Source organism: Hyla sarda, chromosome 4, assembly GCF_029499605.1.
Source record: "Hyla sarda isolate aHylSar1 chromosome 4, aHylSar1.hap1, whole genome shotgun sequence".
Classification (NCBI taxonomy): domain Eukaryota; kingdom Metazoa; phylum Chordata; class Amphibia; order Anura; family Hylidae; genus Hyla; species Hyla sarda.
In genome coordinates, this window is record NC_079192.1 from 20,367,059 (window position 1) to 20,394,474 (window position 27,416).

General features: G+C 47.8%; 44 non-coding genes across 44 annotated transcripts; 32 read left to right on the top strand and 12 right to left on the bottom strand.

The window, feature by feature from the left end:
- Window positions 1-493: 493 nt before the first annotated feature.
- Window positions 494-565, bottom strand: TRNAQ-CUG (transfer RNA glutamine (anticodon CUG)). Its single transcript has one exon. It is a non-coding gene; the product is annotated as a tRNA-Gln (tRNA).
- A 155-nt stretch (window positions 566-720) lies between these two features.
- On the top strand, window positions 721-802 carry TRNAL-UAG (transfer RNA leucine (anticodon UAG)). The gene has a single exon. It is a non-coding gene; the product is annotated as a tRNA-Leu (tRNA).
- Window positions 803-1,086: 284 nt separating this feature from the next.
- Window positions 1,087-1,168, top strand: TRNAL-AAG (transfer RNA leucine (anticodon AAG)). The gene has a single exon. It is a non-coding gene; the product is annotated as a tRNA-Leu (tRNA).
- Window positions 1,169-1,852: 684 nt separating this feature from the next.
- Window positions 1,853-1,924, bottom strand: TRNAQ-CUG (transfer RNA glutamine (anticodon CUG)). The gene has a single exon. It is a non-coding gene; the product is annotated as a tRNA-Gln (tRNA).
- A 155-nt stretch (window positions 1,925-2,079) lies between these two features.
- On the top strand, window positions 2,080-2,161 carry TRNAL-UAG (transfer RNA leucine (anticodon UAG)). Its single transcript has one exon. It is a non-coding gene; the product is annotated as a tRNA-Leu (tRNA).
- Window positions 2,162-2,447: 286 nt separating this feature from the next.
- On the top strand, window positions 2,448-2,529 carry TRNAL-AAG (transfer RNA leucine (anticodon AAG)). Its single transcript has one exon. It is a non-coding gene; the product is annotated as a tRNA-Leu (tRNA).
- Window positions 2,530-3,213: 684 nt separating this feature from the next.
- TRNAQ-CUG (transfer RNA glutamine (anticodon CUG)) lies at window positions 3,214-3,285 on the bottom strand. Its single transcript has one exon. It is a non-coding gene; the product is annotated as a tRNA-Gln (tRNA).
- A 155-nt stretch (window positions 3,286-3,440) lies between these two features.
- Window positions 3,441-3,522, top strand: TRNAL-UAG (transfer RNA leucine (anticodon UAG)). The gene has a single exon. It is a non-coding gene; the product is annotated as a tRNA-Leu (tRNA).
- Window positions 3,523-3,808: 286 nt separating this feature from the next.
- TRNAL-AAG (transfer RNA leucine (anticodon AAG)) lies at window positions 3,809-3,890 on the top strand. The gene has a single exon. It is a non-coding gene; the product is annotated as a tRNA-Leu (tRNA).
- Window positions 3,891-7,259: 3,369 nt separating this feature from the next.
- TRNAL-UAG (transfer RNA leucine (anticodon UAG)) lies at window positions 7,260-7,341 on the top strand. Its single transcript has one exon. It is a non-coding gene; the product is annotated as a tRNA-Leu (tRNA).
- A 286-nt stretch (window positions 7,342-7,627) lies between these two features.
- Window positions 7,628-7,709, top strand: TRNAL-AAG (transfer RNA leucine (anticodon AAG)). Its single transcript has one exon. It is a non-coding gene; the product is annotated as a tRNA-Leu (tRNA).
- Window positions 7,710-8,393: 684 nt separating this feature from the next.
- Window positions 8,394-8,465, bottom strand: TRNAQ-CUG (transfer RNA glutamine (anticodon CUG)). Its single transcript has one exon. It is a non-coding gene; the product is annotated as a tRNA-Gln (tRNA).
- Window positions 8,466-8,620: 155 nt separating this feature from the next.
- Window positions 8,621-8,702, top strand: TRNAL-UAG (transfer RNA leucine (anticodon UAG)). Its single transcript has one exon. It is a non-coding gene; the product is annotated as a tRNA-Leu (tRNA).
- Window positions 8,703-8,988: 286 nt separating this feature from the next.
- Window positions 8,989-9,070, top strand: TRNAL-AAG (transfer RNA leucine (anticodon AAG)). Its single transcript has one exon. It is a non-coding gene; the product is annotated as a tRNA-Leu (tRNA).
- A 911-nt stretch (window positions 9,071-9,981) lies between these two features.
- TRNAL-UAG (transfer RNA leucine (anticodon UAG)) lies at window positions 9,982-10,063 on the top strand. The gene has a single exon. It is a non-coding gene; the product is annotated as a tRNA-Leu (tRNA).
- Window positions 10,064-10,349: 286 nt separating this feature from the next.
- Window positions 10,350-10,431, top strand: TRNAL-AAG (transfer RNA leucine (anticodon AAG)). The gene has a single exon. It is a non-coding gene; the product is annotated as a tRNA-Leu (tRNA).
- A 677-nt stretch (window positions 10,432-11,108) lies between these two features.
- TRNAQ-CUG (transfer RNA glutamine (anticodon CUG)) lies at window positions 11,109-11,180 on the bottom strand. Its single transcript has one exon. It is a non-coding gene; the product is annotated as a tRNA-Gln (tRNA).
- A 153-nt stretch (window positions 11,181-11,333) lies between these two features.
- Window positions 11,334-11,415, top strand: TRNAL-UAG (transfer RNA leucine (anticodon UAG)). Its single transcript has one exon. It is a non-coding gene; the product is annotated as a tRNA-Leu (tRNA).
- A 284-nt stretch (window positions 11,416-11,699) lies between these two features.
- Window positions 11,700-11,781, top strand: TRNAL-AAG (transfer RNA leucine (anticodon AAG)). The gene has a single exon. It is a non-coding gene; the product is annotated as a tRNA-Leu (tRNA).
- Window positions 11,782-12,984: 1,203 nt separating this feature from the next.
- TRNAQ-CUG (transfer RNA glutamine (anticodon CUG)) lies at window positions 12,985-13,056 on the bottom strand. Its single transcript has one exon. It is a non-coding gene; the product is annotated as a tRNA-Gln (tRNA).
- A 155-nt stretch (window positions 13,057-13,211) lies between these two features.
- TRNAL-UAG (transfer RNA leucine (anticodon UAG)) lies at window positions 13,212-13,293 on the top strand. The gene has a single exon. It is a non-coding gene; the product is annotated as a tRNA-Leu (tRNA).
- A 286-nt stretch (window positions 13,294-13,579) lies between these two features.
- Window positions 13,580-13,661, top strand: TRNAL-AAG (transfer RNA leucine (anticodon AAG)). The gene has a single exon. It is a non-coding gene; the product is annotated as a tRNA-Leu (tRNA).
- Window positions 13,662-14,345: 684 nt separating this feature from the next.
- Window positions 14,346-14,417, bottom strand: TRNAQ-CUG (transfer RNA glutamine (anticodon CUG)). Its single transcript has one exon. It is a non-coding gene; the product is annotated as a tRNA-Gln (tRNA).
- Window positions 14,418-14,668: 251 nt separating this feature from the next.
- Window positions 14,669-14,750, top strand: TRNAL-UAG (transfer RNA leucine (anticodon UAG)). Its single transcript has one exon. It is a non-coding gene; the product is annotated as a tRNA-Leu (tRNA).
- A 1,402-nt stretch (window positions 14,751-16,152) lies between these two features.
- TRNAL-AAG (transfer RNA leucine (anticodon AAG)) lies at window positions 16,153-16,234 on the top strand. The gene has a single exon. It is a non-coding gene; the product is annotated as a tRNA-Leu (tRNA).
- A 904-nt stretch (window positions 16,235-17,138) lies between these two features.
- Window positions 17,139-17,220, top strand: TRNAL-UAG (transfer RNA leucine (anticodon UAG)). The gene has a single exon. It is a non-coding gene; the product is annotated as a tRNA-Leu (tRNA).
- Window positions 17,221-17,504: 284 nt separating this feature from the next.
- Window positions 17,505-17,586, top strand: TRNAL-AAG (transfer RNA leucine (anticodon AAG)). Its single transcript has one exon. It is a non-coding gene; the product is annotated as a tRNA-Leu (tRNA).
- A 677-nt stretch (window positions 17,587-18,263) lies between these two features.
- TRNAQ-CUG (transfer RNA glutamine (anticodon CUG)) lies at window positions 18,264-18,335 on the bottom strand. Its single transcript has one exon. It is a non-coding gene; the product is annotated as a tRNA-Gln (tRNA).
- Window positions 18,336-18,490: 155 nt separating this feature from the next.
- Window positions 18,491-18,572, top strand: TRNAL-UAG (transfer RNA leucine (anticodon UAG)). Its single transcript has one exon. It is a non-coding gene; the product is annotated as a tRNA-Leu (tRNA).
- A 286-nt stretch (window positions 18,573-18,858) lies between these two features.
- Window positions 18,859-18,940, top strand: TRNAL-AAG (transfer RNA leucine (anticodon AAG)). The gene has a single exon. It is a non-coding gene; the product is annotated as a tRNA-Leu (tRNA).
- Window positions 18,941-19,996: 1,056 nt separating this feature from the next.
- On the top strand, window positions 19,997-20,078 carry TRNAL-AAG (transfer RNA leucine (anticodon AAG)). The gene has a single exon. It is a non-coding gene; the product is annotated as a tRNA-Leu (tRNA).
- A 904-nt stretch (window positions 20,079-20,982) lies between these two features.
- TRNAL-UAG (transfer RNA leucine (anticodon UAG)) lies at window positions 20,983-21,064 on the top strand. Its single transcript has one exon. It is a non-coding gene; the product is annotated as a tRNA-Leu (tRNA).
- A 284-nt stretch (window positions 21,065-21,348) lies between these two features.
- Window positions 21,349-21,430, top strand: TRNAL-AAG (transfer RNA leucine (anticodon AAG)). Its single transcript has one exon. It is a non-coding gene; the product is annotated as a tRNA-Leu (tRNA).
- A 677-nt stretch (window positions 21,431-22,107) lies between these two features.
- Window positions 22,108-22,179, bottom strand: TRNAQ-CUG (transfer RNA glutamine (anticodon CUG)). The gene has a single exon. It is a non-coding gene; the product is annotated as a tRNA-Gln (tRNA).
- A 155-nt stretch (window positions 22,180-22,334) lies between these two features.
- TRNAL-UAG (transfer RNA leucine (anticodon UAG)) lies at window positions 22,335-22,416 on the top strand. Its single transcript has one exon. It is a non-coding gene; the product is annotated as a tRNA-Leu (tRNA).
- Window positions 22,417-23,470: 1,054 nt separating this feature from the next.
- TRNAQ-CUG (transfer RNA glutamine (anticodon CUG)) lies at window positions 23,471-23,542 on the bottom strand. Its single transcript has one exon. It is a non-coding gene; the product is annotated as a tRNA-Gln (tRNA).
- Window positions 23,543-23,672: 130 nt separating this feature from the next.
- TRNAL-UAG (transfer RNA leucine (anticodon UAG)) lies at window positions 23,673-23,754 on the bottom strand. Its single transcript has one exon. It is a non-coding gene; the product is annotated as a tRNA-Leu (tRNA).
- A 68-nt stretch (window positions 23,755-23,822) lies between these two features.
- Window positions 23,823-23,904, top strand: TRNAL-UAG (transfer RNA leucine (anticodon UAG)). The gene has a single exon. It is a non-coding gene; the product is annotated as a tRNA-Leu (tRNA).
- A 286-nt stretch (window positions 23,905-24,190) lies between these two features.
- TRNAL-AAG (transfer RNA leucine (anticodon AAG)) lies at window positions 24,191-24,272 on the top strand. Its single transcript has one exon. It is a non-coding gene; the product is annotated as a tRNA-Leu (tRNA).
- Window positions 24,273-25,183: 911 nt separating this feature from the next.
- On the top strand, window positions 25,184-25,265 carry TRNAL-UAG (transfer RNA leucine (anticodon UAG)). The gene has a single exon. It is a non-coding gene; the product is annotated as a tRNA-Leu (tRNA).
- Window positions 25,266-25,549: 284 nt separating this feature from the next.
- TRNAL-AAG (transfer RNA leucine (anticodon AAG)) lies at window positions 25,550-25,631 on the top strand. Its single transcript has one exon. It is a non-coding gene; the product is annotated as a tRNA-Leu (tRNA).
- Window positions 25,632-26,318: 687 nt separating this feature from the next.
- On the bottom strand, window positions 26,319-26,390 carry TRNAQ-CUG (transfer RNA glutamine (anticodon CUG)). The gene has a single exon. It is a non-coding gene; the product is annotated as a tRNA-Gln (tRNA).
- Window positions 26,391-26,545: 155 nt separating this feature from the next.
- Window positions 26,546-26,627, top strand: TRNAL-UAG (transfer RNA leucine (anticodon UAG)). Its single transcript has one exon. It is a non-coding gene; the product is annotated as a tRNA-Leu (tRNA).
- Window positions 26,628-26,913: 286 nt separating this feature from the next.
- TRNAL-AAG (transfer RNA leucine (anticodon AAG)) lies at window positions 26,914-26,995 on the top strand. The gene has a single exon. It is a non-coding gene; the product is annotated as a tRNA-Leu (tRNA).
- Window positions 26,996-27,416: the final 421 nt, after the last annotated feature.

A 27,416-nucleotide genomic window follows, 5' to 3' on the forward strand; every position in this document is an offset into this window, starting at 1 on the left:
ATACAATCCTTGAGGAGGGATCCCCAGGGATCAGATGTACTCTGTGATGAATAGGGTGAACAGGAAGAACTACAAAACTGACCCTTGCTGTCTTGCCTTAATCCTTCCCTAGAGCTGAAACATAGGCACAGAGCAGCGTACACCATAATCTGCACCGAGCTGCAAAAGCCAGGGTTATTCACAGAGGTTAACCAATCAGGAAATCCACTCTATACTAGCCAGAGCTGGCACTGTTTCTGGAAGAAAGAGGCAATTTAACTTTATTTTCTAATCCTGGATAACCCATATTTCTGGCATTATGGCTCCCGGGGGGATGTGAGTGCTCTGGGTTTCTTTGAGGCATGAGTTTTCATCCAAGTTCTCAACTAATTGCACCTTGGGGCGACAGAACACAAAGGTATGGAAGCAGCATTTATGGATTTGAAAAGCTCACATCTGGAAGAAGGTTAAATAATTTTAATACAGTACTGAGTAATGAGAGGAAAGTAAAGAAAGGTCCCACCGAGATTTGAACTCGGATCACTGGATTCAGAGTCCAGAGTGCTAACCATTACACCATAGAACCATTAAGTACCTTCACCTGCCACACTAAAACTTTTAATTCTTCCTCCAGATCTCCAGAAAACCGGGGTACGGTTCCCAGATGGGGTGGCTATGATTATTTCGCCCCTTACTTAGGTCTGCGTCCTCAGGTAGGGTTGAAAAGCAGCAGTAGTGTGTGGTAGCGTGGCCGAGCGGTCTAAGGCGCTGGATTTAGGCTCCAGTCTCTTCGGAGGCGTGGGTTCGAATCCCACCGCTGCCATTAGGCACTTTTTGCTGTTTCCAGAGGGATAACGATTACACCTTTGATCCCTAGCGCTGAGCTAAAGCGATTAATTCTCCCTCCAGAACTATTAAACGCTGACCCTTTAAGGACATTACCATGGAGCAGCAGGCATACGTTGTTCCTCGTTAGTATAGTTGTGAGTATTCCTGCCTGTCATGCAGGTGACCAGGCTCTGAATTCCCGAAGGGGAAGCTATGCTTGTTTTGCCCTTTACTTTGGTCTGTGTCCCCAGGTAGGGTCGGAAAGCTGCAACACCATGTGGTAGGGTGGCCGAGCGGTCTAAGGCGCTGGATTAAGGCTCCAGTCTCTGCGGGGGCGTGGGTTTGAATCCCACCGTTGCCATTGAGTAGCTTTTGCTTTTACTTGCTCTTTCAGCTCACGTTACATGCCCAGTATATGGATTGGTTGAGGCAGGTACCTGGCGCCAGCTAACTAATCAGCGCTTCCCCTTTCAATGCAGGAGAACCTCTCGTCCCTCTCTCAGTATGGGCGCTGTATTACCACCTGTTAAGATGTTGCGCGGACAATCTGGAATACAATCCTTGAGGAGGGATCCCCAGGGATCAGATGTACTCTGTGATGAATAGGGTGAGCAGGAAGAACTACAAAACTGACCCTTGCTGTCTTGCCTTAATCCTTCCCTAAATCAGAAACATAGGCACAGAGCAGCGTACACCATAATCTGCACCGAGCTGCAAAAGCCAGGGATATTCACAGAGGTTAACCAATCAGGAACTCCACTCTATACTAGCCAGAGCTGGCACTGTTTCTGGAAGAAAGAGGCAATTTAACTTTATTTTCTAATCCTGAATAACACATATGTCTGGCATTATGGCTCCCGGGGGGATGTGAGTGCTCTGGGTTTCTTTGAGGCATGAGTTTTCATCCAAGTTCTCAACTAATTGCACCTCGGGGCGACAGAACACAAAGGTATGGAAGCAGCATATATGGATTTGAAAAGCTCACATCTGGAAGAAGGTTAAATAATTTTAATACAGTACTGAGTAATGAGAGGAAAGTAAAGAAAGGTCCCACCGAGATTTGAACTCGGATCACTGGATTCAGAGTCCAGAGTGCTAACCATTACACCATGGAACCATTAAGTACCTTCACCTGCCACACTAAAACTTTTAATTCTTCCTCCAGATCTCCAGAAAACCGGGGTACGGTTCCCTAATGGGGTGGCTATGATTATTTCGCCCCTTACTTAGGTCTGCGTCCTCAGGTAGGGTTGAAAAGCACCAGTTGTGTGTGGTAGCGTGGCCGAGCGGTCTAAGGCGCTGGATTTAGCCTCCAGTCTCTTTGGAGGCGTGGGTTCGAATCCCACCGCTGCCATTAGGCACTTTTTGCTGTTTCCAGAGGGATAACGAGATTTCACCTTTGATCCCTAGCGCTGAGCTAAAGCGATTAATTCTCCCTCCAGAACTATTAAACGCTGACCCTTTAAGGACATTACCATGGAGCAGCAGGCATAGGTTGTTCCTCGTTAGTATAGTTGTGAGTATTCCTGCCTGTCATGCAGGTGACCAGGCTCCAAATTCCCGAAGGGGAAGCTATGCTTGTTTTGCCCTTTACTTAGGTCTGTGTCCCCAGGTAGGGTCGGAAAATTGCAGCACCATGTGGTAGCGTGGCCGAGCGGTCTAAGGCGCTGGATTAAGGCTCCAGTCTCTTCGGGGGCATGGGTTCGAATACCACCGTTGCCATTGAGTAGCTTTTGCTTTTACTTGCTCTTTCAGCTCACGTTACATGCCCAGAATATGGATTGGTTGAGGCAGGTACCTGGCGCCAGCTAACTAATCAGCGCTTCCCCTTTCAATGCAGGAGAACCTCTCGTCCCTCTCTCAGTATGGGCGCTGTATTACCACCTGCTAAGATGTTGCGCGGACAATCTGGAATACAATCCTTGAGGAGGGATCCCCAGGGATCAGATGTACTCTGTGATGAATAGGGTGAACAGGAAGAACTACAAAACTGACCCTTGCTGTCTTGCCTTAATCCTTCCCTAGATCTGAAACATAGGCACAGAGCAGCGTACACCATAATCTGCACCGAGCTGCAAAAGCCAGGGATATTCACAGAGGTTAACCAATCAGGAAATCCACTCTATACTAGCCAGAGCTGGCACTGTTTCTGGAAGAAAGAGGCAATTTAACTTTATTTTCTAATCCTGGATAACCCATATTTCTGGCATTATGGCTCCCGGGGGGATGTGAGTGCTCTGGGTTTCTTTGAGGCATGAGTTTTCATCCAAGTTCTCAACTAATTGCACCTTGGGGCGACAGAACACAAAGGTATGGAAGCAGCATTTATGGATTTGGAAAGCTCACATCTGGAAGAAGGTTAAATAATTTTAATACAGTACTGAGTAATGAGAGGAAAGTAAAGAAAGGTCCCACCGAGATTTGAACTCGGATCACTGGATTCAGAGTCCAGAGTGCTAACCATTACACCATGGAACCATTAAGTACCTTAACCTGCCACACTAAAACTTTTAATTCTTCCTCCAGATCTCCAGAAAACCGGGGTACGGTTCCCAGATGGGGTGGCTATGATTATTTCGCCCCTTACTTAGGTCTGCGTCCTCAGGTAGGGTTGAAAAGCACCAGTTGTGTGTGATAGCGTGGCCGAGCGGTCTAAGGCGCTGGATTTAGGCTCCAGTCTCTTTGGAGGCGTGGGTTCGAATCCCACCGCTGCCATTAGGCACTTTTTGCTGTTTCCAGAGGGATAACGAGATTACACCTTTGATCCCTAGCGCTGAGCTAAAGCGATTAATTCTCCCTCCAGAACTATTAAACGCTGACCCTTTAAGGACATTACCATGGAGCAGCAGGCATAGGTTGTTCCTCGTTAGTATAGTTGTGAGTATTCCTGCCTGTCATGCAGGTGACCAGGCTCCAAATTCCCGAAGGGGAAGCTATGCTTGTTTTGCCCTTTACTTAGGTCTGTGTCCCCAGGTAGGGTCGGAAAATTGCAACACCATGTGGTAGCGTGGCCGAGCGGTCTAAGGCACTGGATTAAGGCTCCAGTCTCTTCGGGGGCGTGGGTTCGAATCCCACTGTTGCCATCGAGTAGCTTTTGCTTTTACTTGCTCTTTCAGCTCACGTTACATGCCCAGAATATGGATTGGTTGAGGCAGGTACCTGGCGCCAGCTAACTAATCAGCGCTTCCCCTTTTAATGCAGGAGAACCTCTCGTCCCTCTCTCAGTATGGGCGCTGTATTACCACCTGCTAAGATGTTGCGCGAACAGTCTGGAATACAATCCTTGAGGAGGGATCCCCAGGGTTCAGATGTACTCTGTGATGAATAGGGTGAACAGGAAGAACTACAAAACTGACCCTTGCTGTCTTGCCTTAATCCTTCCCTAGATCTGAAACATAGGCACAGAGCAGCGTATACCATAAACTGCACCGAGCTGCAAAAGCCAGGGATATTCACAGAGGTTAACCAATCAGGAACTCCACTCTATACTAGCCAGAGCTGGCACTGTTTCTGGAAGAAAGAGGCAATTTAACTTTATTTTCTAATCCTGGATAACACATATGTCTGGCATTATGGCTCCCGGGGGGATGTGAGTGCTCTGGGTTTCTTTGAGGCATGAGTTTTCATCCAAGTTCTCAACTAGTTGCACCTTGGGGCGACAGAACTTCTAATCCTGGATCCTAATTAAGGCTCCAGTCTCTTCGGGGGTGTGGGTGCGAATCCAACCGTTGCCATTGAGTAGCTTTTGCTTTTACTTGCTCTTTCAGCTCACGTTACATGCCCAGAATATGGATTGGTTGAGGCAGGTACCTGGCGCCAGCTAACTAATCAGCGCTTCCCCTTTTAATGCAGGAGAACCTCTCGTCCCTCTCTCAGTATGGGCGCTGTATTACCACCTGCTAAGATGTTGCGCGGACAATCTGGAATACAATCCTTGAGGAGGGATCCCCAGGGATCAGATGTACTCTGTGATGAATAGGGTGAACAGGAAGAACTACAAAACTGACCCTTGCTGTCTTGCCTTAATCCTTCCCTAGATCTGAAACATAGGCACAGAGCAGCGTACACCATAATCTGCACCGAGCTGCAAAAGCCAGGGATATTCACAGAGGTTAACCAATCAGGAAATCCACTCTATACTAGCCAGAGCTGGCACTGTTTCTGGAAGAAAGAGGCAATTTAACTTTATTTTCTAATCCTGGATAACCCATATTTCTGGCATTATGGCTCCCGGGGGGATGTGAGTGCTCTGGGTTTATTTGAGGCATGAGTTTTCATCCAAGTTCTCAACTAATTGCACCTTAGGGCGACAGAACACAATGGTATGGAAGCAGCATTTATGGATTTGAAAAGCTCACATCTGGAAGAAGGTTAAATAATTTTAATACAGTACTGAGTAATGAGAGGAAAGTAAAGAACGGTCCCAACGAGATTTGAACTCGGATCACTGGATTCAGAGTCCAGAGTGCTAACCATTATACCATGGAACCATTAAGTACCTTCACCTGCCACACTAAAACTTTTAATTCTTCCTCCAGATCTCCAGAAAACCGGGGTACGGTTCCCAGATGGGGTGGCTATGATTATTTCGCCCCTTACTTAGGTCTGCGTCCTCAGGTAGGGTTGAAAAGCAGCAGTTGTGTGTGTTAGCGTGGCCGAGCGGTCTAAGACGCTGGATTTAGGCTCCAGTCTCTTCGGAGGCGTGGGTTTGAATCCCACCGCTGCCATTAGGCACTATTTGCTGTTTCCAGAGGGATAACGATTACACCTTTGATCCCTAGCGCTGAGCTAAAGCGATTAATTCTTTAGTCGCCGAGGCCGAGCGGTCTAAGGCGCTGGATTAAGGCTCCAGTCTCTTCGGGGGCGTGGGTTCGAATCCCACTGTTGCCATCGAGTAGCTTTTGCTTTTACTTGCTCTTTCAGCTCACGTTACATGCCCAGAATATGGATTGGTTGAGGCAGGTACCTGGCGCCAGCTAACTAATCAGCGCTTCCCCTTTTAATGCAGGAGAACCTCTCGTCCCTCTCTCAGTATGGGCGCTGTATTACCACCTGCTAAGATGTTGCGCGAACAGTCTGGAATACAATCCTTGAGGAGGGATCCCCAGGGTTCAGATGTACTCTGTGATGAATAGGGTGAACAGGAAGAACTACAAAACTGACCCTTGCTGTCTTGCCTTAATCCTTCCCTAGATCTGAAACATAGGCACAGAGCAGCGTATACCATAAACTGCACCGAGCTGCAAAAGCCAGGGATATTCACAGAGGTTAACCAATCAGGAACTCCACTCTATACTAGCCAGAGCTGGCACTGTTTCTGGAAGAAAGAGGCAATTTAACTTTATTTTCTAATCCTGGATAACACATATGTCTGGCATTATGGCTCCCGGGGGGATGTGAGTGCTCTGGGTTTCTTTGAGGCATGAGTTTTCATCCAAGTTCTCAACTAGTTGCACCTTGGGGCGACAGAACTTCTAATCCTGGATCCTAATTAAGGCTCCAGTCTCTTCGGGGGTGTGGGTGCGAATCCAACCGTTGCCATTGAGTAGCTTTTGCTTTTACTTGCTCTTTCAGCTCACGTTACATGCCCAGAATATGGATTGGTTGAGGCAGGTACCTGGCGCCAGCTAACTAATCAGCGCTTCCCCTTTTAATGCAGGAGAACCTCTCGTCCCTCTCTCAGTATGGGCGCTGTATTACCACCTGCTAAGATGTTGCGCGGACAATCTGGAATACAATCCTTGAGGAGGGATCCCCAGGGATCAGATGTACTCTGTGATGAATAGGGTGAACAGGAAGAACTACAAAACTGACCCTTGCTGTCTTGCCTTAATCCTTCCCTAGATCTGAAACATAGGCACAGAGCAGCGTACACCATAATCTGCACCGAGCTGCAAAAGCCAGGGATATTCACAGAGGTTAACCAATCAGGAAATCCACTCTATACTAGCCAGAGCTGGCACTGTTTCTGGAAGAAAGAGGCAATTTAACTTTATTTTCTAATCCTGGATAACCCATATTTCTGGCATTATGGCTCCCGGGGGGATGTGAGTGCTCTGGGTTTATTTGAGGCATGAGTTTTCATCCAAGTTCTCAACTAATTGCACCTTAGGGCGACAGAACACAATGGTATGGAAGCAGCATTTATGGATTTGAAAAGCTCACATCTGGAAGAAGGTTAAATAATTTTAATACAATACTGAGTAATGAGAGGAAAGTAAAGAAAGGTCCCAACGAGATTTGAACTTGGATCACTGGATTCAGAGTCCAGAGTGCTAACCATTACACCACGGAACCATTAAGTACCTTCACCTGCCACACTAAAACTTTTAATTCTTCCTCCAGATCTCCAGAAAACCGGGGTACGGTTCCCAGATGGGGTGGCTATGATTATTTCGCCCCTTACTTAGGTCTGCGTCCTCAGGTAGGGTTGAAAAGCAGCAGTTGTGTGTGGTAGTGTGGCTGAGCGGTCTAAGGAACTGGATTTAGGCTCCAGTCTCTTTGGAGGCGTGGGTTCGAATCCCACCGCTGCCATTAGGCACTTTTTGCTGTTTCCAGAGGGATAACGAGATTACACCTTTGATCCCTAGCGCTGAGCTAAAGCGATTAATTCTCCCTCCAGAACTATTAAACGCTGACCCTTTAAGGACATTACCATGGAGAAGCAGGCATAGGTTGTTCCTCGTTAGTATAGTTGTGAGTATTCCTGCCTGTCATGCAGGTGACCAGGCTCTGAATTCCCGAAGGGGAAGCTATGCTTGTTTTGCCCTTTACTTTGGTCTGTGTCCCCAGGTAGGGTCGGAAAGCTGCAACACCATGTGGTAGGGTGGCCGAGCGGTCTAAGGCGCTGGATTAAGGCTCCAGTCTCTGTGGGGGCGTGGGTTTGAATCCCACCTTTGCCATTGAGTAGCTTTTGCTTTTACTTGCTCTTTCAGCTCACGTTACATGCCCAGTATATGGATTGGTTGAGGCAGGTACCTGGCGCCAGCTAACTAATCAGCGCTTCCCCTTTCAATGCAGGAGAACCTCTCGTCCCTCTCTCAGTATGGGCGCTGTATTACCACCTGCTAAGATGTTGCGCGGACAATCTGGAATACAATCCTTGAGGAGGGATCCCCAGGGATCAGATGTACTCTGTGATGAATAGGGTGAACAGGAAGAACTACAAAACTGACCCTTGCTGTCTTGCCTTAATCCTTCCCTAGATCTGAAACATAGGCACAGAGCAGCGTACACCATAATCTGCAGCGAGCTGCAAAAGCCAGGGATATTCACAGAGGTTAACCAATCAGGAAATCCACTCTATACTAGCCAGAGCTGGCACTGTTTCTGGAAGAAAGAGGCAATTTAACTTTATTTTCTAATCCTGGATAACCCATATTTCTGGCATTATGGCTCCCGGGTGGATGTGAGTGCTCTGGGTTTCTTTGAGGCATGAGTTTTCATCCAAGTTCTCAACTAATTGCACCTTGGGGCGACAGAACACAAAGGTATGGAAGCAGCATTTATGGATTTGAAAAGCTCACATCTGGAAGAAGGTTAAATAATTTTAATACAGTACTGAGTAATGAGAGGAAAGTAAAGAAAGGTCCCACCGAGATTTGAACTCGGATCACTGGATTCAGAGTCCAGAGTGCTAACCATTACACCATGGAACTATTAAGAACCTTCACCTGCCACACTAAAACTTTTAATTCTTCCTCCAGATCTCCAGAAAACCGGGGTACGGTTCCCAGATGGGGTGGCTATATTTATTTCGCCCCTTACTTAGGTCTGCGTCCTCAGGTAGGGTTGAAAAGCACCAGTTGTGTGTGGTAGCGTGGCCGAGCGGTCTAAGGCGCTGGATTTAGGCTCCAGTCTCTTTGGAGGTGTGGGTTTGAATCCCACCGCTGCCATTAGGCACTTTTTGCTGTTTCCAGAGGGATAACGAGATTACACCTTTGATCCCTAGCGCTGAGCTAAAGCGATTAATTCTCCCTCCAGAACTATTAAACGCTGACCCTTTAAGGACATTACCATGGAGCAGCAGGCATACGTTGTTCCTCGTTAGTATAGTTGTGAGTATTCCTGCCTGTCATGCAGGTGACCAGGCTCCGAATTCCCGAAGGGGAAGCTATGCTTGTTTTGCCCTTTACTTAGGTCTGTTTCCTCAGGTAGGGTCGGAAAGCTGCAACACCTTGTGGTAGCGTTGCCGAGCGGTCTAAGGCGCTGGATTAAGGCTCCAGTCTCTTCGGGGGTGTGGGTTCGAATCCCACCGTTGCCATTGAGTAGCTTTTGCTTTTACTTGCTCTTTCAGCTCACGTTACATGCCCAGAATATGTATTGGTTGAGGCAGGTACCTGGCGCCAGCTAACTAATCAGCGCTTCCCCTTTCAATGCAGGAGAACCTCTCGTCCCTCTCTCAGTATGGGCGCTGTATTACCACCTGCTAAGATGTTGCGCGGACAATCTGGAATACAATCCTTGAGGAGGGATCCCCAGGGATCAGATGTACTCTGTGATGAATAGGGTGAACAGGAAGAACTACAAAACTGACCCTTGCTGTCTTGCCTTAATCCTTCCCTAGATCTGAAACATAGGCACAGAGCAGCGTACACCATAAACTGCACCGAGCTGCAAAAGCCAGGGATATTCACAGAGGTTAACCAATCAGGAACTCCACTCTATACTAGCCAGAGCTGGCACTGTTTCTGGAAGAAAGAGGCATTTTAACTTTATTTTCTAATCCTGGATAACACATATGTCTGGCATTATGGCTCCCGGGGGGATGTGAGTGCTCTGGGTTTCTTTGAGGCATGAGTTTTCATCCAAGTTCTCAACTAATTGCACCTTGGGGCGACAGAACTCAATGGTATGGAAGCAGCATTTATGGATTTGAAAAGCTCACATCTGGAAGAAGGTTAAATAATTTTAATACAGTACTGAGTAATGAGAGGAAAGTAAAGAAAGGTCCCACCGAGATTTGAACTCGGATCACTGGATTCAGAGTGCAGAGTGCTAACCATTACACCATGGAACCATTAAGTACCTTCACCTGCCACACTAAAACTTTTAATTCTTCCTCCAGATCTCCAGAAAACCGGGGTACGGTTCCCAGATGGGGTGGCTATGATTATTTCGCCCCTTACTTAGGTCTGCGTCCTCAGGTAGGGTTGAAAAGCAGCAGTTGTGTGTGGTAGCGTGGCCGAGCGCTCTAAGGCGCTGGATTTAGGCTCCAGTCTCTTTGGAGGCGTGGGTTCGAATCCCACCGCTGCCATTAGGCACTTTTTGCTGTTTCCAGAGGGATAACGAGATTACACCTTTGATCCCTAGCGCTGAGCTAAAGCGATTAATTCTCCCTCCAGAACTATTAAACGCTGACCCTTTAAGGACATTACCATGGAGCAGCAGGCATAGGTTGTTCCTCGTTAGTATAGTTGTGAGTATTCCTGCCTGTCATGCAGGTGACCAGGCTCTGAATTCCCGAAGGGGAAGCTATGCTTGTTTTGTCCTTTACTTAGGTCTGTGTCCCCAGGTAGGGTCGGTAAGCTGCAACACCATGTGGTAGCGTGGCCGAGCGGTCTAAGGCGCTGGATTAAGGCTCCAGTCTCTTCGGGGGCGTGGGTTCGAATCCCACCGTTGCCATTGAGTAGCTTTTGCTTTTACTTGCTCTTTCAGCTCACGTTACATGCCCAGAATATGGATTGGTTGATGCAGGTACCTGGCGCCAGCTAACTAATCAGCGCTTCCCCTTTCAATGCAGGAGAACCTCTCGTCCCTCTCTCAGTATGGGCGCTGTATTACCACCTGCTAAGATGTTGCGCGGACAATCTGGAATACAATCCTTGAGGAGGGATCCCCAGGGATCAGATGTACTCTGTGATGAATAGGGTGAACAGGAAGAACTACAAAACTGACCCTTGCTGTCTTGCCTTAATCCTTCCCTAGATCTGAAACATAGGCACAGAGCAGCGTACACCATAATCTGCAGCGAGCTGCAAAAGCCAGGGATATTCACAGAGGTTAACCAATCAGGAAATCCACTCTATACTAGCCAGAGCTGGCACTGTTTCTGGAAGAAAGAGGCAATTTAACTTTATTTTCTAATCCTGGATAACCCATATTTCTGGCATTATGGCTCCCGGGGGGATGTGAGTGCTCTGGGTTTCTTTGAGGCATGAGTTTTCATCCAAGTTCTCAACTAATTGCACCTTGGGGCGACAGAACACAAAGGTATGGAAGCAGCATTTATGGATTTGAAAAGCTCACATCTGGAAGAAGGTTAAATAATTTTAATACAGTACTGAGAGGAAAGTAAAGAAAGGTCCCACTGAGATTTGAACTCGGATCACTGGATTCAGAGTCCAGAGTGCTAACCATTACACCATGGAACCATTAAGTACTTTCACATGCCACACTAAAACTTTTAATTCTTCCTCCAGATCTCCAGAAAACCGGGGTACGGTTCCCAGATGGGGTGGCTATGATTATTTCGCCCCTTACTTAGGTCTGCGTCCTCAGGTAGGGTTGAAAAGCAGCAGTTGTGTTGTAGCGTGGCCGAGCGGTCTAAGGCGCTGGATTTAGGCTCCAGTCTCTTCGGAGGCGTGGGTTTGAATCCCACTGCTGCCATTAGGCACTTTTTGCTGTTTCCAGAGGGATAACGATTACACCTTTGATCCCTAGCGTTGAGCTAAAGCGATTAATTCTCCCTCCAGAACTATTAAACGCTGACCCTTTAAGGACATTACCATGGAGCAGCAGGCATACGTTGTTCCTCGTTAGTATAGTTGTGAGTATTCCTGCCTGTCATGCAGGTGACCAGGCTCCGAATTCCCGAAGGGGAAGCTATGCTTGTTTTGCCCTTTACTTAGGTCTGTGTCCCCAGGTAGGGTCGGAAAGCTGCAACACCATGAGGTAGCGTGGCCGAGCGGTCTAAGGCGCTGGATTAAGGCTCCAGTCTCCTCGGGGGCGTGGGTTCGAATCCCACCGTTGCCATTGAGTAGCTTTTGCTTTTACTTGCTCTTTCAGCTCACGTTACATGCCCAGCATATGGATTGGTTGAGGCAGGTACCTGGCGCCAGCTAACTAATCAGCGCTTCCCCTTTCAATGCAGGAGAACCTCTTGTCCCTCTCTCAGTATGGGCGCTGTATTACCACCTGCTAAGATGTTGCGCGGACAATCTGGAATACAATCCTTGAGGAGGGATCCCCAGGGATCAGATGTACTCTGTGATGAATAGGGTGAACAGGAAGAACTACAAAACTGACCCTTGCTGTCTTGCCTTAATCCTTCCCTAGATCTGAAACATAGGCACAGAGCAGTGTACACCATAATCTGCACCGAGCTGCAAAAGCCATGGATATTCACAGAGGTTAACCAATCAGGAAATCCACTCTATACTAGCCAGAGCTGGCACTGTTTCTGGAAGAAAGAGGCAATTTAACTTTATTTTCTAATCCTGGATTAAGGCTCCAGTCTCTTCGGGGGCATGGGTTTGAATCCCACCGTTGCCATTGAGTAGCTTTTGCTTTTACTTGCTCTTTCAGCTCACGTTACATGCCCAGAATATGGATTGGTTGAGGCAGGTACCTGGCGCCAGCTAACTAATCAGCGCTTCCCCTTTCAATGCAGGAGAACCTCTCGTCCCTCTCTCAGTATGGGCGCTGTATTACCACCTGCTAAGATGTTGCGCGGACAATCTGGAATACAATCCTTGAGGAGGGATCCCCAGGGATCAGATGTACTCTGTGATGAATAGGGTGAACAGGAAGAACTACAAAACTGACCCTTGCTGTCTTGCCTTAATCCTTCCCTAGATCTGAAACATAGGCACAGAGCAGTGTACACCATAATCTGCACCGAGCTGCAAAAGCCAGGGATATTCACAGAGGTTAACCAATCAGGAAATCCACTCTATACTAGCCAGAGCTGGCACTGTTTCTGGAAGAAAGAGGCAATTTAACTTTATTTTCTAATCCTGGATAACCCATATTTCTGGCATTATGGCTCCCGGGGGGATGTGAGTGCTCTGGGTTTCTTTGAGGCATGAGTTTTCATCCAAGTTCTCAACTAATTGCACCTTGGGGCGACAGAACACAAAGGTATGGAAGCAGCATTTATGGATTTGAAAAGCTCACATCTGGAAGAAGGTTAAATAATTTTAATACAGTACTGAGTAATGAGAGGAAAGTAAAGAAAGGTCCCACCGAGATTTGAACTCGGATCACTGGATTCAGAGTCCAGAGTGCTAACCATTACACCATGGAACCATTAAGTACCTTCACCTGCCACACTAAAACTTTTAATTCTTCCTCCAGATCTCCAGAAAACCGGGGTACGGTTCCCAGATGGGGTGGCTATGATTATTTCGCCCCTTACTTAGGTCTGCGTCCTCAGGTAGGGTTGAAAAGCACCAGTTGTGTGTGGTAGCGTGGCCGAGCCGTCTAAGGCGCTGGATTTAGGCTCCAGTCTCTTTGGAGGTGTGGGTTCGAATCCCACCGCTGCCATTAGACACTTTTTGCTGTTTCTAGAGGTATAACGAGATTACACCTTTGATCCCTAGCGCTGAGCTAAAGCGATTAATTCTCCCTCCAGAACTATTAAACGCTGACCCTTTAAGGACATTACCATGGAGCAGCAGGCATACGTTGTTCCTCGTTAGTATAGTTGTGAGTATTCCTGCCTGTCATGCAGGTGACCAGGCTCCGAATTCCCGAAGGGGAAGCTATGCTTGTTTTGCCCTTTACTTAGGTCTGTGTCCCCAGGTAGGGTCAGAAAGCTGCAACACCATGTGGTAGCGTGGCCGAGCGGTCTAAGGCGCTGGATTAAGGCTCCAGTCTCTTCGGGGGCGTGGGTTTGAATCCCACCGTTGCCATTGAGTAGCTTTTGCTTTTACTTGCTCTTTCAGCTCACGTTACATGCCCAGAATATGGATTGGTTGAGGCAGGTACCTGGCGCCAGCTAACTAATCAGCGCTTCCCCTTTCAATGCAGGAGAACATCTCGTCCCTCTCTCAGTATGGGCGCTGTATTACCACCTGCTAAGATGTTGCGCGGACAATCTGGAATACAATCCTTGAGGAGGGATCCCCAGGAATCAGATGTACTCTGTGATGAATAGGGTGAACAGGAAGAACTACAAAACTGACCCTTGCTGTCTTGCCTTAATCCTTCCCTAGATCTGAAACCTAGGCACAGAGCAGCGTATACCATAAACTGCACCGAGCTGCAAAAGCCAGGGATATTCACAGAGGTTAACCAATCAGGAACTCCACTCTATACTAGCCAGAGCTGGCACTGTTTCTGGAAGAAAGAGGCAATTTAACTTTATTTTCTAATCCTGGATAACACATATGTCTGGCATTATGGCTCCCGGGGGGATGTGAGTGCTCTGGGTTTCTTTGAGGCATGAGTTTTCATCCAAGTTCTCAACTAGTTGCACCTTGGGGCGACAGAACTCAATGGTATGGAAGCAGCATTTATGGATTTGAAAAGCTCACATCTGGAAGAAGGTTAAATAATTTTAATACAGTACTGAGTAATGAGAGGAAAGTAAAGAAAGGTCCCACCGAGATTTGAACTCGGATCACTGGATTCAGAGTCCAGAGTGCTAACCATTACACCATGGAACCATTAAGTACCTTCACCTGCCACACTAAAACTTTTAATTCTTACTCCAGATCTCCAGAAAACCGGGGTACGGTTCCCAGATGGGGTGGCTATGATTATTTCGCCCCTTACTTAGGTCTGCGTCCTCAGGTAGGGTTGAAAAGCAGCAGCAGCAGCAGCAGCAGCAGCAGCAGCAGCAGCAGCAGCAGCAGCAGCAGCAGCAGCAGCAGCAGCAGCAGCAGCAGCAGCAGCAGCAGCAGCAGAAGTAGTGTGTGGTAGCGTGGCCGAGCGGTCTAAGGCGCTGGATTTAGGCTCCAGTCTCTTCGGAGGCGTGGGTTCGAATCCCACCGCTGCCATTAGGCACTTTTTGCTGTTTCCAGAGGGATAACGAGATTACACCTTTGATCCCTAGCGCTGAGCTAAAGCGATTAATTCTCCCTCAAGAACTATTAAACGCTGACCCTTTAAGGACATTACCATGGAGCAGCAGGCATAGGTTGTTCCTCGTTAGTATAGTTGTGAGTATTCCTGCCTGTCATGCAGGTGACCAGGCTCCGAATTCCCGAAGGGGAAGCTATGCTTGTTTTGCCCTTTACTTAGGTCTGTGTCCCCAGGTAGGGTCGGAAAGCTGCAACACCATGTGGTAGCTGGATTAAGGCTCCAGTCTCTTCGGGGGCGTGGGTTCGAATCCCACCGTTGCCATTGAGTAGCTTTTGCTTTTACTTGCTCTTTCAGCTCACGTTACATGCCCAGAATATGGATTGGTTGAGGCAGGTACCTGGCGCCAGCTAACTAATCAGCGCTTCCCCTTTCAATGCAGGAGAACCTCTCGTCCCTCTCTCAGTATGGGCGCTGTATTACCACCTGCTAAGATGTTGCGCGGACAATCTGGAATACAATCCTTGAGGAGGGATCCCCAGGGATCAGATGTACTCTGTGATGAATAGGGTGAACAGGAAGAACTACAAAACTGACCCTTGCTGTCTTGCCTTAATCCTTCCCTAAATCTGAAACATAGGCACAGAGCAGCGTACACCATAATCTGCACCGAGCTGCAAAAGCCAGGGATATTCACAGAGGTTAACCAATCAGGAACTCCACTCTATACTAGCCAGAGCTGGCACTGTTTCTGGAAGAAAGAGGCATTTTAACTTTATTTTCTAATCCTGGATAACACATATGTCTGGCATTATGGCTCCCGGGGGGATGTGAGTGCTCTGGGTTTCTTTGAGGCATGAGTTTTCATCCAAGTTCTCAACTAATTGCACCTTAGGGCGACAGAACACAATGGTATGGAAGCAGCATTTATGGATTTGAAAAGCTCACATCTGGAAGAAGGTTAAATAATTTTAATACAATACTGAGTAATGAGAGGAAAGTAAAGAAAGGTCCTAAGGAGATTTGAACTTGGATCACTGGATTCAGAGTCCTTGGAGTCTTTGGAGGTGTGGGTTCGAATCCCACCGCTGCCATTAGACACTTTTTGCTGTTTCTAGAGGTATAACGAGATTACACCTTTGATCCCTAGCGCTGAGCTAAAGCGATTAATTCTCCCTCCAGAACTATTAAACGCTGACCCTTTAAGGACATTACCATGGAGCAGCAGGCATACGTTGTTCCTCGTTAGTATAGTTGTGAGTATTCCTGCCTGTCATGCAGGTGACCAGGCTCCGAATTCCCGAAGGGGAAGCTATGCTTGTTTTGCCCTTTACTTAGGTCTGTGTCCCCAGGTAGGGTCAGAAAGCTGCAACACCATGTGGTAGCGTGGCCGAGCGGTCTAAGGCGCTGGATTAAGGCTCCAGTCTCTTCGGGGGCGTGGGTTCGAATCCCACCGTTGCCATTGAGTAGCTTTTGCTTTTACTTGCTCTTTCAGCTCACGTTACATGCCCAGCATATGGATTGGTTGAGGCAGGTACCTGGCGCCAGCTAACTAATCAGCACTTCCCCTTTCAATGCAGGAGAACCTCTTGTCCCTCTCTCAGTATGGGCGCTGTATTACCACCTGCTAAGATGTTGCGCGGACAATCTGGAATACAATCCTTGAGGAGGGATCCCCAGGGATCAGATGTACTCTGTGATGAATAGGGTGAACAGGAAGAACTACAAAACTGACCCTTGCTGTCTTGCCTTAATCCTTCCCTAGATCTGAAACATAGGCACAGAGCAGCGTACACCATAATCTGCAGCGAGCTGCAAAAGACAGGGATATTCACAGAGGTTAACCAATCAGGAAATCCACTCTATACTAGCCAGAGCTGGCACTGTTTCTGGAAGAAAGAGGCAATTTAACTTTATTTTCTAATCCTGGATAACCCATATTTCTGGCATTATGGCTCCCGGGGGGATGTGAGTGCTCTGGGTTTCTTTGAGGCATGAGTTTTCATCCAAGTTCTCAACTAATTGCACCTTGGGGCGACAGAACACAAAGGTATGGAAGCAGCATTTATGGATTTGAAAAGCTCACATCTGGAAGAAGGTTAAATAATTTTAATACAGTACTGAGTAATGAGAGGAATGTAAAGAAAGGTCCCACCGAGATTTGAACTCGGATCACTGGATTCAGAGTGCTAACCATTACACCATGGAACCATTAAGTACCTTCACCTGCCACACTAAAACTTTTAATTCTTCCACCAGATCTCCAGAAAACCGGGGTACGGTTCCCAGATGGGGTGGCTATGATTATTTCGCCCCTTACTTAGGTCTGCGTCCTCAGGTAGGGTTGAAAAGCAGCAGTAGTGTGTGGTAGCGTGGCCGAGCGGTCTAAGGCGCTGGATTTAGGCTCCAGTCTCTTCGGAGGCGTGGGTTCGAATCCCACTGCTGCCATTAGGCACTTTTTGCTGTTTCCAGAGGGATAACGATTACACCTTTGATCCCTAGCGCTGAGCTAAAGCGATTAATTCTCCCTCCAGAACTATTAAACGCTGACCCTTTAAGGACATTACCATGGAGCAGCAGGCATACGTTGTTCCTCGTTAGTATAGTTGTGAGTATTCCTGCCTGTCATGCAGGTGACCAGGCTCCGAATTCCCGAAGGGGATGCTATGCTTGTTTTGCCCTTTACTTAGGTCTGTGTCCCCAGGTAGGGTCGGAAAGCTGCAACACCATGTGGAAGCGTGGCCGAGCGGTCTAAGGCGCTGGATTAAGGCTCCAGTCTCTTCGGGGACGTGGGTTCGAATCCCACCGTTGCCATTGAGTTGCTTTTGCTTTTACTTGCTCTTTCAGCTCACGTTACATGCCCAGAATATGGATTGGTTGAGGCAGGTACCTGGCGCCAGCTAACTAATCAGCGCTTCCCCTTTCAATGCAGGAGAACATCTCGTCCCTCTCTCAGTATGGGCGCTGTATTACCACCTGCTAAGATGTTGCGCAGACAATCTGGAATACAATCCTTGAGGATTGATCCCCAGGAATCAGATGTACTCTGTGATGAATAGGGTGAACAGGAAGAACTACAAAACTGACCCTTGCTGTCTTGCCTTAATCCTTCCCTAGATCTGAAACATAGGCACAGAGCAGCGTATACCATAAACTGCACCGAGCTGCAAAAGCCAGGGATATTCACAGAGGTTAACCAATCAGGAACTCCACTCTATACTAGCCAGAGCTGGCACTGTTTCTGGAAGAAAGAGGCAATTTAACTTTATTTTCTAATCCTGGATAACACATATGTCTGGCATTATGGCTCCCGGGGGGATGTGAGTGCTCTGGGTTTCTTTGAGGCATGAGTTTTCATCCAAGTTCTCAACTAGTTGCACCTTGGGGCGACAGAACTCAATGGTATGGAAGCAGCATTTATGGATTTGAAAAGCTCACATCTGGAAGAAGATTAAATAATTTTAATACAGTACTGAGAGGAAAGTAAAGAAAGGTCCCACCGAGATTTGAACTCGGATCACTGGATTCAGAGTCCAGAGTGCTAACCATTACACCATGTAACCATTAAGTACCTTCACCTGCCACACTAAAACTTTTAATTCTTACTCCAGATCTCCAGAAAACCGGGGTACGGTTCCCAGATGGGGTGGCTATGATTATTTCGCCCCTTACTTAGGTCTGCGTCCTCAGGTAGGGTTGAAAAGCAGCAGTAGTGTGTGGTAGCGTGGCCGAGCGGTCTAAGGCGCTGGATTTAGGCTCCAGTCTCTTCGGAGGCGTGTGTTCGAATCCCACCGCTGCCATTAGGCACTTTTTGCTGTTTCCAGAGGGATAACGAGATTACACCTTTGATCCCTAGCGCTGAGCTAAAGCGATTAATTCTCCCTCCAGAACTATTAAACGCTGACCCTTTAAGGACATTACCATGGAGCAGCAGGCATAGGTTGTTCCTCGTTAGTATAGTTGTGAGTATTCCTGCCTGTCATGCAGGTGACCAGGCTCCGAATTTCCGAAGGGGAAGCTATGCTTGTTTTGCCCTTTACTTAGGTCTGTGTCCCCAGGTAGGGTCGGAAAGCTGCAACACCATGTGGTAGCGTGGCCGAGCGGTCTAAGGCGCTGGATTAAGGCTCCAGTCTCTTCGGGGGCGTGGGTTCGAATCCCACCGTTGCCATTGAGTAGCTTTTGCTTTTACTTGCTCTTTCAGCTCACGTTACATGCCCAGAATATGGATTGGTTGAGGCAGGTACCTGGCGCCTGCTAACTAATCAGCGCTTCCCCTTTCAATGCAGGAGAACCTCTCGTCCCTCTCTCAGTATGGGCGCTGTATTACCACCTGCTAAGATGTTGCGCGGACAATCTGGAATACAATCCTTGAGGAGGGATCCCCAGGGATCAGATGTACTCTGTGATGAATAGGGTGAACAGGAAGAACTACAAAACTGACCCTTGCTGTCTTGCCTTAATCCTTCCCTAAATCTGAAACATAGGCACAGAGCAGCGTACACCATAATCTGCACCGAGCTGCAAAAGCCAGGGATATTCACAGAGGTTAACCAATCAGGAACTCCACTCTATACTAGCCAGAGCTGGCACTGTTTCTGGAAGAAAGAGGCATTTTAACTTTATTTTCTAATCCTGGATAACACATATGTCTGGCATTATGGCTCCCGGGGGGATGTGAGTGCTCTGGGTTTCTTTGAGGCATGAGTTTTCATCCAAGTTCTCAACTAATTGCACCTTAGGGCGACAGAACACAATGGTATGGAAGCAGCATTTATGGATTTGAAAAGCTCACATCTGGAAGAAGGTTAAATAATTTTAATACAATACTGAGTAATGAGAGGAAAGTAAAGAAAGGTCCTAACGAGATTTGAACTTGGATCACTGGATTCAGAGTCCTTGGAGTATTTGGAGGTGTGGGTTCGAATCCCACCGCTGCCATTAGACACTTTTTGCTGTTTCTAGAGGTATAACGAGATTACACCTTTGATCCCTAGCGCTGAGCTAAAGCGATTAATTCTCCCTCCAGAACTATTAAACGCTGACCCTTTAAGGACATTACCATGGAGCAGCAGGCATACGTTGTTCCTCGTTAGTATAGTTGTGAGTATTCCTGCCTGTCATGCAGGTGACCAGGCTCCGAATTCCCGAAGGGGAAGCTATGCTTGTTTTGCCCTTTACTTAGGTCTGTGTCCCCAGGTAGGGTCAGAAAGCTGCAACACCATGTGGTAGCGTGGCCGAGCGGTCTAAGGCGCTGGATTAAGGCTCCAGTCTCTTCGGGGGCGTGGGTTCGAATCCCACCGTTGCCATTGAGTAGCTTTTGCTTTTACTTGCTCTTTCAGCTTACGTTACATGCCCAGAATATGGATTGGTTGAGGCAGGTACCTGCCGCCAGCTAACTAATCAGCGCTTCCCCTTTCAATGCAGGAGAACCTCTCGTCCCTCTCTCAGTATGGGCGCTGTATTACCACCTGCTAAGATGTTGCGCGGACAATCTGGAATACAATCCTTGAGGAGGGATCCCCAGGGATCAGATGTACTCTGTGATGAATAGGGTGAACAGGAAGAACTACAAAACTGACCCTTGCTGTCTTGCCTTAATCCTTCCCTAGAGCTGAAACATAGGCACAGAGCAGCGTACACCATAATCTGCACCGAGCTGCAAAAGCCAGGGTTATTCACAGAGGTTAACCAATCAGGAAATCCACTTTATACTAGCCAGAGCTGGCACTGTTTCTGGAAGAAAGAGGCAATTTAACTTTATTTTCTAATCCTGGATAACCCATATTTCTGGCATTATGGCTCCCGGGGGGATGTGAGTGCTCTGGGTTTCTTTGAGGCATGAGTTTTCATCCAAGTTCTCAACTAATTGCACCTTGGGGCGACAGAACACAAAGGTATGGAAGCAGCATTTATGGATTTGAAAAGCTCACATCTGGAAGAAGGTTAAATAATTTTAATACAGTACTGAGTAATGAGAGGAATGTAAAGAAAGGTCCCACCGAGATTTGAACTCGGATCACTGGATTCAGAGTGCTAACCATTACACCATGGAACCATTAAGTACCTTCACCTGCCACACTAAAACTTTTAATTCTTCCACCAGATCTCCAGAAAACCGGGGTACGGTTCCCAGATGGGGTGGCTATGATTATTTCGCCCCTTACTTAGGTCTGCGTCCTCAGGTAGGGTTGAAAAGCAGCAGTAGTGTGTGGTAGCGTGGCCGAGCGGTCTAAGGCGCTGGATTTAGGCTCCAGTCTCTTCGGAGGCGTGGGTTCGAATCCCACTGCTGCCATTAGGCACTTTTTGCTGTTTCCAGAGGGATAACAATTACACCTTTGATCCCTAGCGCTGAGCTAAAGCGATTAATTCTCCCTCCAGAACTATTAAACGCTGACCCTTTAAGGACATTACCATGGAGCAGCAGGCATACGTTGTTCCTCGTTAGTATAGTTGTGAGTATTCCTGCCTGTCATGCAGGTGACCAGGCTCCGAATTCCCGAAGGGGATGCTATGCTTGTTTTGCCCTTTACTTAGGTCTGTGTCCCCAGGTAGGGTCGGAAAGCTGCAACACCATGTGGAAGCGTGGCCGAGCGGTCTAAGGCGCTGGATTAAGGCTCCAGTCTCTTCGGGGGCGTGGGTTCGAATCCCACCGTTGCCATTGAGTTGCTTTTGCTTTTACTTGCTCTTTCAGCTCACGTTACATGCCCAGAATATGGATTGGTTGAGGCAGGTACCTGGCGCCAGCTAACTAATCAGCGCTTCCCCTTTCAATGCAGGAGAACATCTCGTCCCTCTCTCAGTATGGGCGCTGTATTACCACCTGCTAAGATGTTGCGCGGACAATCTGGAATACAATCCTTGAGGATTGATCCCCAGGAATCAGATGTACTCTGTGATGAATAGGGTGAACAGGAAGAACTACAAAACTGACCCTTGCTGTCTTGCCTTAATCCTTCCCTAGATCTGAAACATAGGCACAGAGCAGCGTATACCATAAACTGCACCGAGCTGCAAAAGCCAGGGATATTCACAGAGGTTAACCAATCAGGAACTCCACTCTATACTAGCCAGAGCTGGCACTGTTTCTGGAAGAAAGAGGCAATTTAACTTTATTTTCTAATCCTGGATAACACATATGTCTGGCATTATGGCTCCCGGGGGGATGTGAGTGCTCTGGGTTTCTTTGAGGCATGAGTTTTCATCCAAGTTCTCAACTAGTTGCACCTTGGGGCAACAGAACTCAATGGTATGGAAGCAGCATTTATGGATTTGAAAAGCTCACATCTGGAAGAAGGTTAAATAATTTTAATACAGTACTGAGAGGAAAGTAAAGAAAGGTCCCACCGAGATTTGAACTCGGATCACTGGATTCAGAGTCCAGAGTGCTAACCATTACACCATAGAACCATTAAGTACCTTCACCTGCCACACTAAAACTTTTAATTCTTCCTCCAGATCTCCAGAAAACCGGGGTACGGTTCCCAGATGGGGTGGCTATGATTATTTCGCCCCTTACTTAGGTCTGCGTCCTCAGGTAGGGTTGAAAAGCAGCAGTAGTGTGTGGTAGCGTGGCCGAGCGGTCTAAGGCGCTGGATTTAGGCTCCAGTCTCTTCGGAGGCGTGGGTTCGAATCCCACCGCTGCCATTAGGCACTTTTTGCTGTTTCCAGAGGGATAACGATTACACCTTTGATCCCTAGCGCTGAGCTAAAGCGATTAATTCTCCCTCCAGAACTATTAAACGCTGACCCTTTAAGGACATTACCATGGAGCAGCAGGCATACGTTGTTCCTCGTTAGTATAGATAGTTGTGAGTATTCCTGCCTGTCATGCAGGTGACCAGGCTCTGAATTCCCGAAGGGGAAGCTATGCTTGTTTTGCCCTTTACTTTGGTCTGTGTCCCCAGGTAGGGTCGGAAAGCTGCAACACCATGTGGTAGGGTGGCCGAGCGGTCTAAGGCGCTGGATTAAGGCTCCAGTCTCTGCGGGGGTGTGGGTTTGAATCCCATTGTTGCCATTGAGTAGCTTTTGCTTTTACTTGCTCTTTCAGCTCACGTTACATGCCCAGTATATGGATTGGTTGAGGCAGGTACCTGGCGCCAGCTAACTAATCAGCGCTTCCCCTTTCAATGCAGGAGAACCTCTCGTCCCTCTCTCAGTATGGGCGCTGTATTACCACCTGCTAAGATGTTGCGCGGACAATCTGGAATACAATCCTTGAGGAGGGATCCCCAGGGATCAGATGTACTCTGTGATGAATAGGGTGAACAGGAAGAACTACAAAACTGACCCTTGCTGTCTTGCCTTAATCCTTCCCTAAATCTGAAACATAGGCACAGAGCAGCGTACACCATAATCTGCACCGAGCTGCAAAAGCCAGGGATATTCACAGAGGTTAACCAATCAGGAACTCCACTCTATACTAGCCAGAGCTGGCACTGTTTCTGGAAGAAAGAGGCAATTTAACTTTATTTTCTAATCCTGAATAACACATATGTCTGGCATTATGGCTCCCGGGGGGATGTGAGTGCTCTGGGTTTCTTTGAGGCATGAGTTTTCATCCAAGATCTCAACTAATTGCACCTCGGGGCGACAGAACACAAAGGTATGGAAGCAGCATATATGGATTTGAAAAGCTCACATCTGGAAGAAGGTTAAATCATTTTAATACAGTACTGAGTAATGAGAGGAAAGTAAAGAAAGGTCCCACCGAGATTTGAACTCGGATCACTGGATTCAGAGTCCAGAGTGCTAACCATTACACCATGGAACCATTAAGTACCTTCACCTGCCACACTAAAACTTTTAATTCTACCTCCAGATCTCCAGAAAACCGGGGTACGGTTCCCTAATGGGGTGGCTATGATTATTTCGCCCCTCTGGAAACAGCAAAAAGTGCCTAATGGCAGCGGTGGGATTCGAACCCACGCCTCCAAAGAGACTGGAGGCTAAATCCAGCGCCTTAGACCGCTCGGCCACGCTACCACACACAACTGGTGCTTTTCAACCCTACCTGCGTCCTCAGGTAGGGTTGAAAAGCACCAGTTGTGTGTGGTAGCGTGGCCGAGCGGTCTAAGGCGCTGGATTTAGCCTCCAGTCTCTTTGGAGGCGTGGGTTCGAATCCCACCGCTGCCATTAGGCACTTTTTGCTGTTTCCAGAGGGATAACGAGATTTCACCTTTGATCCCTAGCGCTGAGCTAAAGCGATTAATTCTCCCTCCAGAACTATTAAACGCTGACCCTTTAAGGACATTACCATGGAGCAGCAGGCATAGGTTGTTCCTCGTTAGTATAGTTGTGAGTATTCCTGCCTGTCATGCAGGTGACCAGGCTCCAAATTCCCGAAGGGGAAGCTATGCTTGTTTTGCCCTTTACTTAGGTCTGTGTCCCCAGGTAGGGTCGGAAAATTGCAGCACCATGTGGTAGCGTGGCCGAGCGGTCTAAGGCGATGGATTAAGGCTCCAGTCTCTTCGGGGGCATGGGTTCGAATCCCACCGTTGCCATTGAGTAGCTTTTGCTTTTACTTGCTCTTTCAGCTCACGTTACATGCCCAGAATATGGATTGGTTGAGGCAGGTACCTGGCGCCAGCTAACTAATCAGCGCTTCCCCTTTCAATGCAGGAGAACCTCTCGTCCCTCTCTCAGTATGGGCGCTGTATTACCACCTGCTAAGATGTTGCGCGGACAATCTGGAATACAATCCTTGAGGAGGGATCCCCAGGGATCAGATGTACTCTGTGATGAATAGGGTGAACAGGAAGAACTACAAAACTGACCCTTGCTGTCTTGCCTTAATCCTTCCCTAGATCTGAAACATAGGCACAGAGCAGTGTACACCATAATCTGCACCGAGCTGCAAAAGCCAGGGATATTCACAGAGGTTAACCAATCAGGAAATCCACTCTATACTAGCCAGAGCTGGCACTGTTTCTGGAAGAAAGAGGCAATTTAACTTTATTTTCTAATCCTGGATAACCCATATTTCTGGCATTATGGCTCCCGGGGGGATGTGAGTGCTCTGGGTTTCTTTGAGGCATGAGTTTTCATCCAAGTTCTCAACTAATTGCACCTTGGGGCGACAGAACACAAAGGTATGGAAGCAGCATTTATGGATTTGGAAAGCTCACATCTGGAAGAAGGTTAAATAATTTTAATACAGTACTGAGTAATGAGAGGAATGTAAAGAAAGGTCCCACCGAGATTTGAACTCGGATCACTGGATTAAGAGTCCAGAGTGCTAACCATTACACCATAGAACCATTAAGTACCTTCACCTGCCACACTAAAACTTTTAATTCTTCCTCCAGATCTCCAGAAAACCGGGGTACGGTTCCCAGATGGGGTGGCTATGATTATTTCGCCCCTTACTTAGGTCTGCGTCCTCAGGTAGGGTTGAAAAGCAGCAGTAGTGTGTGGTAGCGTGGCCGAGCGGTCTAAGGCGCTGGATTTAGGCTCCAGTCTCTTCGGAGGCGTGGGTTCGAATCCCACCGCTGCCATTAGGCACTTTTTGCTGTTTCCAGAGGGATAACGATTACACCTTTGATCCCTAGCGCTGAGCTAAAGCGATTAATTCTCCCTCCAGAACTATTAAACGCTGACCCTTTAAGGACATTACCATGGAGCAGCAGGCATACGTTGTTCCTCGTTAGTATAGTTGTGAGTATTCCTGCCTGTCATGCAGGTGACCAGGCTCTGAATTCCCGAAGGGGAAGCTATGCTTGTTTTGCCCTTTACTTTGGTCTGTGTCCCCAGGTAGGGTCGGAAAGCTGCAACACCATGTGGTAGGGTGGCCGAGCGGTCTAAGGCGCTGGATTAAGGCTCCAGTCTCTGCGGGGGCGTGGGTTTGAATCCCACCGTTGCCATTGAGTAGCTTTTGCTTTTACTTGCTCTTTCAGCTCACGTTACATGCCCAGTATATGGATTGGTTGAGGCAGGTACCTGGCGCCAGCTAACTAATCAGCGCTTCCCCTTTCAATGCAGGAGAACCTCTCGTCCCTCTCTCAGTATGGGCGCTGTATTAACACCTGTTAAAATGTTGCGCGGACAATCTGGAATACAATCCTTGAGGAGGGATCCCCAGGGATCAGATCAGATACTCTGTGATGAATAGGGTGAACAGGAAGAACTACAAAACTGACCCTTGCTGTCTTGCCTTAATCCTTCCCTAAATCTGAAACATAGGCACAGAGCAGCGTACACCATAATCTGCACCGAGCTGCAAAAGCCAGGGATATTCACAGAGGTTAACCAATCAGGAACTCCACTCAATACTAGCCAGAGCTGGCACTGTTTCTGGAAGAAAGAGGCAATTTAACTTTATTTTCTAATCCTGAATAACACATATGTCTGGCATTATGGCTCCCGGGGGGATGTGAGTGCTCTGGGTTTCTTTGAGGCATGAGTTTTCATCCAAGTTCTCAACTAATTGCACCTCGGGGCGACAGAACACAAAGGTATGGAAGCAGCATATATGGATTTGAAAAGCTCACATCTGGAAGAAGGTTAAATAATTTTAATACAGTACTGAGTAATGAGAGGAAAGTAAAGAAAGGTCCCACCGAGATTTGAACTCGGATCACTGGATTCAGAGTCCAGAGTGCTAACCATTACACCATGGAACCATTAAGTACCTTCACCTGCCACACTAAAACTTTTAATTCTTCCTCCAGATCTCCAGAAAACCGGGGTACGGTTCCCTAATGGGGTGGCTATGATTATTTCGCCCCTTACTTAGGTCTGCGTCCTCAGGTAGGGTTGAAAAGCACCAGTTGTGTGTGGTAGCGTTGCCGAGCGGTCTAAGGCGCTGGATTTAGCCTCCAGTCTCTTTGGAGGCGTGGGTTCGAATCCCACCGCTGCCATTAGGCACTTTTTGCTGTTTCCAGAGGGATAACGAGATTACACCTTTGATCCCTAGCGCTGAGCTAAAGCGATTAATTCTCCCTCCAGAACTATTAAACGCTGACCTTTTAAGGACATTACCATGGAGCAGCAGGCATAGGTTGTTCCTCGTTAGTATAGTTGTGAGTATTCCTGCCTGTCATGCAGGTGACCAGGCTCCAAATTCCCGAAGGGGAAGCTATGCTTGTTTTGCCCTTTACTTAGGTCTGTGTCCCCAGGTAGGGTCGGAAAATTGCAACACCATGTGGTAGCGTGGCCGAGCGGTCTAAGGCACTGGATTAAGGCTCCAGTTTTTTCGGGGGCGTGGGTTCGAATCCCACCGTTGCCATTGAGTAGCTTTTGCTTTTACTTGCTCTTTCAGCTCACGTTACATGCCCAGAATATGGATTGGTTGAGGCAGGTACCTGGCGCCAGCTAACTAATCAGCGCTTCCCCTTTCAATGCAGGAGAACCTCTCGTCCCTCTCTCAGTATGGGCGCTGTATTACCACCTGCTAAGATGTTGCGCGGACAATCTGGAATACAATCCTTGAGGAGGGATCCCCAGGGATCAGATGTACTCTGTGATGAATAGGGTGAACAGGAAGAACTACAAAACTGACCCTTGCTGTCTTGCCTTAATCCTTCCCTAGATCTGAAACATAGGCACAGAGCAGCGTACACCATAATCTGCACCGAGCTGCAAAAGCCAGGGATATTCACAGAGGTTAACCAATCAGGAAATCCACTCTATACTAGCCAGAGCTGGCA